General features: G+C 40.3%; 1 long non-coding RNA gene across 1 annotated transcript; it reads right to left on the reverse strand.

Moving 5' to 3' along the window:
- Nucleotides 1–4,468: 4,468 nt before the first annotated feature.
- Nucleotides 4,469–10,062, reverse strand: LOC117200015 (uncharacterized). Its single transcript, XR_004481403.2, has 2 exons — nt 9,932–10,062; nt 4,469–9,437 (listed from the first exon to the last, which is right to left on the reverse strand). It is a non-coding gene; the product is annotated as an uncharacterized LOC117200015 (long non-coding RNA).

Raw genomic sequence — 10,062 nt, forward strand, 5'->3', positions numbered from 1 at the left:
GAAGTCTTCTTGGGCAGCTGGTCAATTTCCAGAGTAATTTTACAACTTCCTGTCTGCAGAATATAAGTGTTCTTATTTCCAGGCTTACCTGAGACACAAGCAAGGAAAGTGGGCAGGAGTCTGACACTTAGGTTTGCAGACTTTAATTCAATCCACCCTCCCTAGATGTCCCCAGGTCCAGAGCTTCCATGCTTCAGTCTCTGCTGAGAGTAAACCTCCTGTCTTCTGAGGGTGTAAGAGAGGGACATTCTTCCTATCAGTTCAGTTTAGGGAAGGGGATGGGATGGGAGGGGAAGGAGGAGCGGCGCTAACTGCTCTTGTGGAGACTTTTCAATTAGTCCTCCGGTGTCTCAGCTTTGTCGCCCTCACTGGCATTTTGAAGTTTCTTTCAAGTTTCCAGGGTTCTCAGCACGATTCACCTCAGTTTTTTATTGTGGGCCCCCTGGATGTTTAGGTTTCAGCCTTCTCTGCTAAGTCAGTTATTCTTCCCTTTATTTATTTATTTATTTATTTTTGCGGTACGTGGGCCTCTCACTGTTGTGGCCTCTCCCATTGCAGAGCACAGGCTCCGGACATGCAGGCCCAGCGGCCATGGCTCACGGGCCCAGCAGCTCCGCGGCATGTGGGATCTTCCCGGACCAGGGCACAAACCCACATCCCCTGCATCGGCAGGCGGACTCCCAACCACTGCGCCACCAGGGAAGCCCTAATGTCATTTTTAGTAAGGTTTCAGGAGAAAGCTAAGATAAAAGCGTGTATCCGTTGATGGGGTTCAGGACGTTCTACCCCCAAATAAGGCACCGTGGCATGTTGAATATCTTAAGCTGAAGGAGTTAGAGAAAACACCAGAATCAGAGAGGTCACTCCGCCCTCCTCCCTCCCTGGCCCTTCTTTCTTGAAAGCAGGAGATAAATCTCCCGTGTGAAAGGTATCCTTCCTGTACCAGGAGGAAAGCAGACATTCTTATCACCAGAGACAGGGAATTTAGGGCCAGGAAGACTGTATAAACAGACATTATTGCATTTCCTACCTATAGCCCAAACCCCTTTGTTTTGTTAATTCTTCACAAATTTGTTCTTTTGTCTAAAAGGTAGAAAAACTTCCGCTTTGGTCAGTTTTTCAGATCTTCATTTTCTTGTGAAGACTCCCGGGTACATGTAAAAACTTAATAAAATTTGTGTGCTTTTCTCCTGTTAATCTGTCTTTGTCAGTTTAATTTTCAGACATAGCCAGGGACCCTAAGAGGGTCAAGGAAAACTTTCTCCTTCGTTACAGTAACCAATATGTTTAACCAAAACCAGGCTGCTTTCTTATTGTGCAGAGTTGTTAAGTAGGTTTATATGAGTAAGACTAAACTGGTTTGGAAAATGATACGCCAGGTGGTGGTGGTCATTTTGTGTTTTATGTCCTTCTAGAGACACTATTATGAAATAGTTTTTACCACATTATAAGTAGTTAAAGGCTGGTACTACACCTTTGAACTTAGATTACAAAAAGAGGACTGCCATGTAGTGGAGAATGCTGATTGAGCTCCCTGGAAGAGTGAGACAGGTATGTGGGAGAAAGAACTTACAGTAGAACTTGTTATATGGTAAAAGTCAGCGTTGGAGAAACAGCGTAAGTGTATTTGCTTGTCGGAGACAGAAGTAGATGCAGAAGTAGGAAGCAAGATGCAGGTGTATCTTCTGAGATTGTTTTTATCTTGGAGAGATGTGTACATTTAATATTGGAGGATTTCTTCCTCCCTCCCGCAAAGCTACAATTGAATGATTGGTTACACTTCGTGTGCCTTTAAAATAAAGAAACATGTTTCTTTGGAAGTTTTATCTGCGATTCTAGGATTTACCTTATCTTTCTTTATTCCAAAATTAACTTGGTCTGCTATAAATTCAGTTTAATTCCACAAACATTTACTAAGTACTTGCTCTGGGTGGGGGAGAGGGGAAAGGTAAAGACAGACTAAATTCAGTTCCTGTCTTCCAGGAATTTATAATGTAACTTACAATCAGTAGTTACTGTTTGGGGAGCAAAGGGTAAGGTTTATTTTGACATAGGAGGGAATTAGAAAAGGCCCTGACATTGAAGTCAGACAAACCTAGATTCAGAAGCTGCCTTTAACATGTATAGCAATTAGTGGGTAATTGAGTAACCACTAGTTACTCGGAGGGTTGTAGTATGATACAAGGCTAGCATGTCAATTTAAGGAGTTTCTAACTTCACTCAGTAGGCAATGGGAATCATCACACATTGTGAGCTAGAAAGATCTGACACTTTATGGGAGAAAGAAGTCGAGAGGAAATTGCAGAGGCATCTGTTGAGAGTCTGGCAAGAGATAGTAGAGGCTGTGGTATTAACCACTGTGATAGAAGTTGTGCTGCGGGAGCTCAAAAGAGAGTGACAGCCCTGTGGATGGGGAAGGCTGTAAGCACAAGTGAGCTAGGCCTTGAAGGGTGAGTGGGAGTGAAAACACATCAGCTCTGCTGTGAACTTGAATTTTACATTAGTTTTATACCACAACATATCTCAGTGTTGATGTGACCAAAAACATTTAAAAAAACAAGCAACCATTATTTAACCTTTATTTCAACCAAGTAAAAGTTGATTAAACAAAGTGAAATCTTGTTACCTGATACATGGTTCTTTCATGTATAAAATAAAAACTTGTTCTGTCTTCAAGTTTAAGGGTTAACATGTCAGGAATTAATTAAGCCCTGTAGTTATATGAGAGTAAAAAAATACAGTCATGTGAGATATGAAAAGTGGACCTGAAATGAGGACAAGAGAAGGACGTTGCAGAAATGAGGACATGTAAGCCTCTAGAAGAATGCGTAAGGCCATAAAAAAAGAATTAGCAGATAAAGGTAAAGAAATAATGATTTGTATTATCAGGAAAATGATAGAAGGTAAAAGACTCATTTACTGAAAATAAGTGGGGTTAGGGTTAGATAATAGGCTAAATTCCTTACCTCAAAATTGAGAAATGAAGAGGAATGATCAAGTTAAAAAGATGTGCCTCTGTTGTCGGGTTAGAGCATGCTATGAAGGCGTAACCAAGCTGCGACCACGTTCACATTAACATTTCCCCAGGTGAACAGATAGTGAAGCTCAGCTGCAACACTTTTATACTGATAATTACTTCGGGTTTTATGAATTCTGAATTGAGCTAATTATTCAACTTGACAATATGCTTTGGTTTTCAATTCTGACCTGAAAAATATTGTTTGTTAGTTTAGAAAAAGAGAAAGAAAACAATCAGGGTGTCACAACAGTCATCTTTACTGAATACAGTGCCATGGAAGAATTTATTAGACTGGTTCATTTTATAAAATCAAAATCGAAATTAAATGAGTTTGTGCTGCTTATCAAAAGTAAAAAATATACTCAAGTTTTTAAGTCATATAATTTATGTCTAACAAGGCTCAAAATCATCTTTAGAAGGTGACTAATGAGGGAGCAAGGTGAGTGCATAATAAATTTTATCACAGCTAATCATCTTTATATTATGCAGTTGGCTGGGCAACAGACCAGGGAATTGGTGGATTTGGAGAAGAGCCAGGAATTAAATCTCAGCTAATGAACCTTATTCGATCTGTGAGAACTGTGATGAGAGGTAAGAAGAAAAACTAGTGGAACGCTCTTAATTTTGTGGTTTGATTTAAGTAGCAAAACTTCCAAGTGTGAATGCCATTTTTGTAGTGGGAACTTTTTTCTATAATATTTAACTTGGCTTTACTGCTTAAAAGTTACTAGTTTCTTTCCTAGCTTGCCTCTTATTTTTATCTAAGCCACTTGATGCAGATGGAATGCTCAGTGATGTAATATTTGTATGCTACCTGTATGTCACCTCTCAGAGTTGAAAGACAACGGTGTTCTTACCTTTTAGAAATTCTTTTGCTTCTAAGTAGAGAAGTCATCTGAGTCCTGTAAGACTTTCAAGAGAAAAATACAGGTCTCATATCTGCTATTTTTATTAGAAAATATTTTAGAGCAACTCAAGAATTCAAAACCTTTTATTTAAAACCATTAAAATTAGGGTCTCTCTCTCTCTCTCTCTGTCTCTGTTAGCTGATTTCATCACAGCTTTGGGTAGAATAAGTTTCATTCTTAATTTAGTGATGAAGCAACAGAATCTTCTTTGCACTGTGTCTCTACTGTCAGTTGTCACTGGCAGCCATGTGGGTCTACTTCTGCCTGGGTCCAGTATGCTTTTGTGTTCCCAGAGCTGCACCAGCACTATCCACAGATGACTTTATATTGATCTTGTACCAGTGTGACCCTTATCCCCAGTCACACAAGCCCACTTTACAATAAGTTTTGGATTTTATGATCCAATGCATGTTTGAATGTTACTTTGTTATAAGGATTTGCAATGTGATTCTGATGACATACTGTATTTCCATCCTTCCTGGATGCTAGTAAAACTATGTCTTCATTTTTTTCTGATTTTTTTTAGTCATAAAAAACTGTTTTGTTTTTTTTTCTTTGCAGTGCCATTGATAATAGTAAACTCAATTGCGATTATATTACTTTTACTATTTGGGTGAAGATCAATGGGGGAAATGGAGACTCAGGAGAAGAGCTGCCAGCAGAAGTTATTACTTCAGTCTTTATTGGAACATACATATCTTAGCTGGCTGACCTTGGACTTGACAAAAATGTAAACCTGCCAATAAAACCAGAGTCCCTATTTATCTGATTTTTTTAAATGTTGCACTTATAGTTTTATTGCAAAAAGATCAGATCATCAGAGGCCAGATTGAAATACATTTGATTGCTGACTGCTGATAAAAGTTCATGCTATGGTAAAGATTGTTAAAAGGGTGCAGGACTGTCACTTCTGTGTTTTTAGAGGTTTCTTTCTTTGACTTCTCAGGGATGAATTTTTTTTTCAAAGTTCCTTGTGACTTAGCTATGATGTAAGAATGATTATCCTCCTAGATAAAATTTAAAGGATTTTTAAAATATAAAATGTTAGATAGGAAATTTGGATTATTTTATTTTGAACTCTTTGGTTAAATATTTTGTCTGTATACTGTCTCAGCTATGAAAAATTCAAATTCATAGTAACTATTGAAGAGCAATACTCTGATTTCTGGGAGAATTCTAACTTTGTAAGTCAGTTAGTCACATGATGATTGTGTCTTTAAGTTTTAAGTTCTTTTCATGCGTTTGTTATTTTATTAATTGGCCTGAATGATGAGACCAGGTCAGTATCTACATATTTCCATAGGTAAAAAAAAAATCTGTATAGAAAAGTCTATGCCCTTTTTAACAATGACTTATTTTTTAAAATCAGCATAAATAGCAGCCTGCAGGAGCAATCCTAACAATCACCATTAAACCATACTACGTAAGAAGACTTTATTGTGAAGCATTTACCTCCCCAAATTATCACGTTTCCGTTTCTCGGAGTAGCACATTAAGGGGTGTGATTTGTAATTCTTCATTCTGTCAGTCAGTAGAGCATTCATGGTGGATAAATTGTCTTTTGTTTTTTTATGTCTTAGACCATCCCATATTTGCTTATCCCATAATACTGTTTTATGCAGAAAGATTAAAACAATGTAAATGATTTTTCTGGGAAGTATTAGTTATAATATTTTAAAGGGGGTGGAATGGAATCTTTGTCTATAGGAGAACATTTGTAAATAAAGTTCAATTTCCAAGTCAAACACTTGTTTTTGTACTTCAGTATATAACCTGTCTGTTAATTAATTTCATTTTGTGTGCAACACTTATATATGTTCTTTGCTGTAAAATCATTGAGCACAGATTTAATGAAAGTAAACATTCACATTCCTTTTTTTTTTTCTTCAATGAATTAACAGAATTGCTGACATATATCAGGAAGACTCGCGAGCAATTTTGATTCTATGACTTAAGTTACTTCTAAAACTTTGGAGCAGGTATTGGATGCCTACTGGCCACGCCTGAGCTGGAGATGGAAGAGCGGAAGCTCTCTGAGCAGGGGGGCCTTGCAGCTGAACCAAAGAAATGTACCAGGGATCCTAAGTTGATTACTTGGCTCATGGGAGTAACTAATGTATTTGGCACTTAAAGGCAATGTTCTTTTGGCCTTAGAAGGATCTGATGCACAAGTTCAAGTTTAAGCTGCTGAACAGACTGAAAAGTAGCAGTTAGTTGAGGGCACTCCTGTTTCTCCACAGGCAGTGAGCCATATAGAATTTTAAAAAGAAAGAAAAGAGAGACCTTGGCCTGATACCATTTTCATTAAGACATTACAACACACCTTTATATTCATTAATTGTCAGAATACTGTCCAAGTTCACACTCCAATTGAGAGCAGTCATATTAGGGCAGGATCAGAGTTTTCTGTAGCAAAGTGGTTCTGAGGAAAGTGCAGCATGGACATCAAAATATTTCATCTCTAAAGGACTCTTACACAGTTCTAGCTTTACTGTGCCTGAAGACAGGTCCGTAAGCTTTCACAGGTTAACCCTGGTTTATCCAGAGAAGTTGCAATTCAGTAACGATAGCATCTTGTTTTAGTAGATAGTAACTTAAGTGCCTGCCTGCCTGCCAACATCTTTCCCCTTAGCCATTATCAGGATTAACAATTTGTGATTATTCTGGACTCCAAATATCTGTGGTGTTAATGGTCCTGTGTATTCTGACCCTGTGTCTATATGCCTATGACCTGTGGTGAAGGCTCTTGGCTGTAGTGTGTACATACTCAAATTCATACCCTAGTCCTTAATCAAGTACAGTGGTTTTCAAACTTTGTTAACAGAACTGGATTTTCAAAAGAATAGTAACATAGAAGTGTAATCATCCGATATCTAAAATAGATGGGAGCAGGTCCAGTTGAAGCGCGAATGGGACCCATAGGCCCACTGTTCAGCCTCCACCTCACTCTTAACAAGCTTCCTAAGGCACTTCCACGAAACCCTAAGCTTTCAAAAACATGGTTATGAAGTATCTTTTTTAAAAAAAATCCTTGCCTTGGGCTTTCCTGGTGGCGCAGTGGTTGAGAGTCCGCCTGCCAATGCAGGGGACACAGGTTCGTGCCCCAATCCGGGAAGATCCCACATGCCGCGGAGCGGCTGGGCCCGTGAGCCATGGCCGTTGAGTCTGCGCGTCCGGAGCCTGTGCTCCGCAACGGGAGAGGCCACAACACAACAGTGAGAGGCCCATGTACCGCAAAAAAAAAAAATCTTAAAAAAAAATCCTTGCCTTAGGTAGAGTAGGCACGGTGACCTGTGCTCTATAGATATTTGCAATCACTTATGTGTATATGTGTGTGTATTCATGAAATGACCTGAGACAAAGCAATACATCTGAGTAAAATAGGAGGCAGGATATTGCTAGTATGCTAGCCAGAACCTTTTATCATATGACTTAAATAAACTTCTTAAGACCTCAGTTGTTTTTGGTTCCTTCCTCTGTAAAATTAGTCAATAACTGTTTTAGAACAGAAGTCTGCTCCAGATTATACATATATATATATATAATTTCCAGGTCACTGACCTTTGATCCTAGATCAAAGAGATGTTCTTCTGAAGTAAAATGTTTTTGGTGAAATAAATTACTTTCTTACTGACAGCTTCAAAGTTATTACCAATAATAAAATTTTGATACCAACCAAAATGGAAATCTTTTTTGCTAAAATTTTCCTTGGCCCCTGATTGGTCATTAGATGTCAGATATAGTGAAAACATCTGTGCAAGGACCTGGGACACACAGTGGGCAGTGTCCACCGATACTAATGATCAAGGTAAGTTATGGAATTCTACTGTTTTAGTTCTGATACTGTTTTCTTTACACCTCCGCTCCTCCTCTGGGTTCTTTTATTTATTTATTTATTTATTTATTTATTTATTTATTTATCCTCTGAGTTCTTTAACCCATCTTTTTCTTTCTCAAGTTCTCCTTCTGAGGTCCCATCCCATCTTTACTCATTTTGCCCTTTGGCAGGCAAAGCCATTTGAGTCTTTTGGTAAGGAGGAAGCCATTAGTCATGTTCCATCATTCCACATCACAGTGAATGACACCATACTACCCAATTGCCCAAACCTGGAACCTAATAATTATCTTGATGCCTTCCTCTCCCTTACCCTTAATCTAATTTACCACCAATTTCTCTTACCTCCTAAAGATTTCTTAAATTTGTTTTGTTTGCTTTTTTTCCACACTTTTTAGTTTAAGCATCTCTCTGTGGCCCTGCAATAGATTCTTATCTGGTCTCACACACATTTTGGCACCTCTCCCATCTGTTCTCCATACTGCAGCCAGAGTAAACATTTAGAAAAATGCATGTCTTAATATTACCCACCTTCGGTGGTGTTTTAATCTGGTCAAAGACAGCTCCTAATTCTGAAGGGGAAACTAGGATCAGTTTCCGTTTCCTTCAACCAAGTAGGCCCTCAAACAGAAAACTTAGTAAATATAAGACGAAAACAACCTCCAAACCCAGTGAGGAGGAAAAAGCAAAGGGTCCCTAGTCCAGGGAACAGGAAGTGTTATAGCTTACAACATGGCTGACTGCAGCAGTGGGCAGAGGGGATGTTGGTAAATGAGTCCCCAGTCAAGGGCAGATCAGCAGTTTTGTCAAGGGGTTCCATAGGTGTAAACTAGAGCCTGTATTCTATGTCAGACTGCTCCTGAAAGCGTTTCATTTAGTCATTTTCATACAGAGTGCATAGGATGACCGTCTCTGCACTCAAGGGGTTTAATTTATTTGGATCAAAGGGAGACAAGTGGAGACTCCCAACATGGGTGTGGGAAGGGAGCAGTGAGGGAGGTGGTTCTATGTATCCCAAGATATTGCTCCCCTAGGGATAACAGGCAAGACCTGTGGCAGCTGTCCGTCAGGGTAGGAAACTTGACAGCGTAAAGTTTTGGAATAGCTGATGCAAGAAAAGAGGGACACTGCTGCCAGTGGTAGTGGTTAATAAAAGACAGCAATAAGTGCCAGATGCTGTTCAAGTAGGAAAGCAGGAAATGACTTCAGAGATTGGGTGTTTCAAGGGAAGTATCAAGGAGATGACTTCTGAGATAGCCCTCGAGAATGGGTGAGACGTGTAAGGGAGAACAAACCTGACTCCATATTGGATCTGTTCCTTTAATCTTTAATCTGTTTGCTCTGTTGTCTGTTCTTAGTTATGGTGACTCTGCACCTTTGTAAAGGAATGTTGCCCTTAGCCTGAAATACAGCCCATTCTCAAGGCTCTGCCTCCCAGGCTCATCCTTTAAAGCAGGGGTCCTGGTCCTTGGCCTGTCAGGGAGCGGGCTGCACAGCAGGAGGTGAGCGGTGGGCGAACGAGCGAAGCTTCATGTGCCTCTCCCCATCGCGTGCACTACCGCCTGAACCAGTCCCCCGCCACCCTGTCGGTGGAAAAACTACCTTCCACGAAACTGGGTCCCTGGTGCCAAAAAGGTTGGAGCCCGCTGCTTTAAAGGTGTCATACTTTTCATTCCTGTAAAGATAAAAAGTTGCAGAACAGAGGATAACATCTGTCTTCTTGAAGGTTGACAGGAACATGGTGACCTGACTTAAGTGGAAAGCTAAAAGAACAAAGGATTATCACATCCCCTCTGGGGTCCGGCTGGCACCAAGAAGTCTGCAACAACCAGCCACACCACCCTCCTTTCAGTGTAAAATAAGCCTTGAATTACAACTCAGACGGGTCTTTGGGACACCAGTCTGCCACCTTCTCAGTCTGCTGGCTTTCCAAATAAAGTCACCGTTCCTTGCCCCAATACCTCTTTTTGCCCTGTTGTGAGGACTGGAAAACAGAAGTGGTGGAGTGCGCAAGGGTGGCGGCAAAGAAGGGTAATAATACTTGGTCTGACAACACTGCAGTGGAATGAGAAACTGCTACTGAGCAAAGGCAAAAGTTTTTGTTTTTCCTGCTGCAACCAGGCCCAGTAGGCCTCGCCCTTGAGGGAGCAGGTCTCGATAATAACTTACCGTTCTGTTACACGGTGAGGAAAGAGCAGTACTAGACCCCGTAGTTGGTCTTCGGAACCGGAAAGTAGCCCTGGACGGATGGGGCGGAGACATGTGCGGAGAGGCGGGACTTCCGGCACGGCTCTGGGGCC

Source organism: Orcinus orca, chromosome 15 (assembly GCF_937001465.1).
Source record: "Orcinus orca chromosome 15, mOrcOrc1.1, whole genome shotgun sequence".
NCBI classification, from domain to species: Eukaryota; Metazoa; Chordata; class Mammalia; order Artiodactyla; family Delphinidae; genus Orcinus; species Orcinus orca.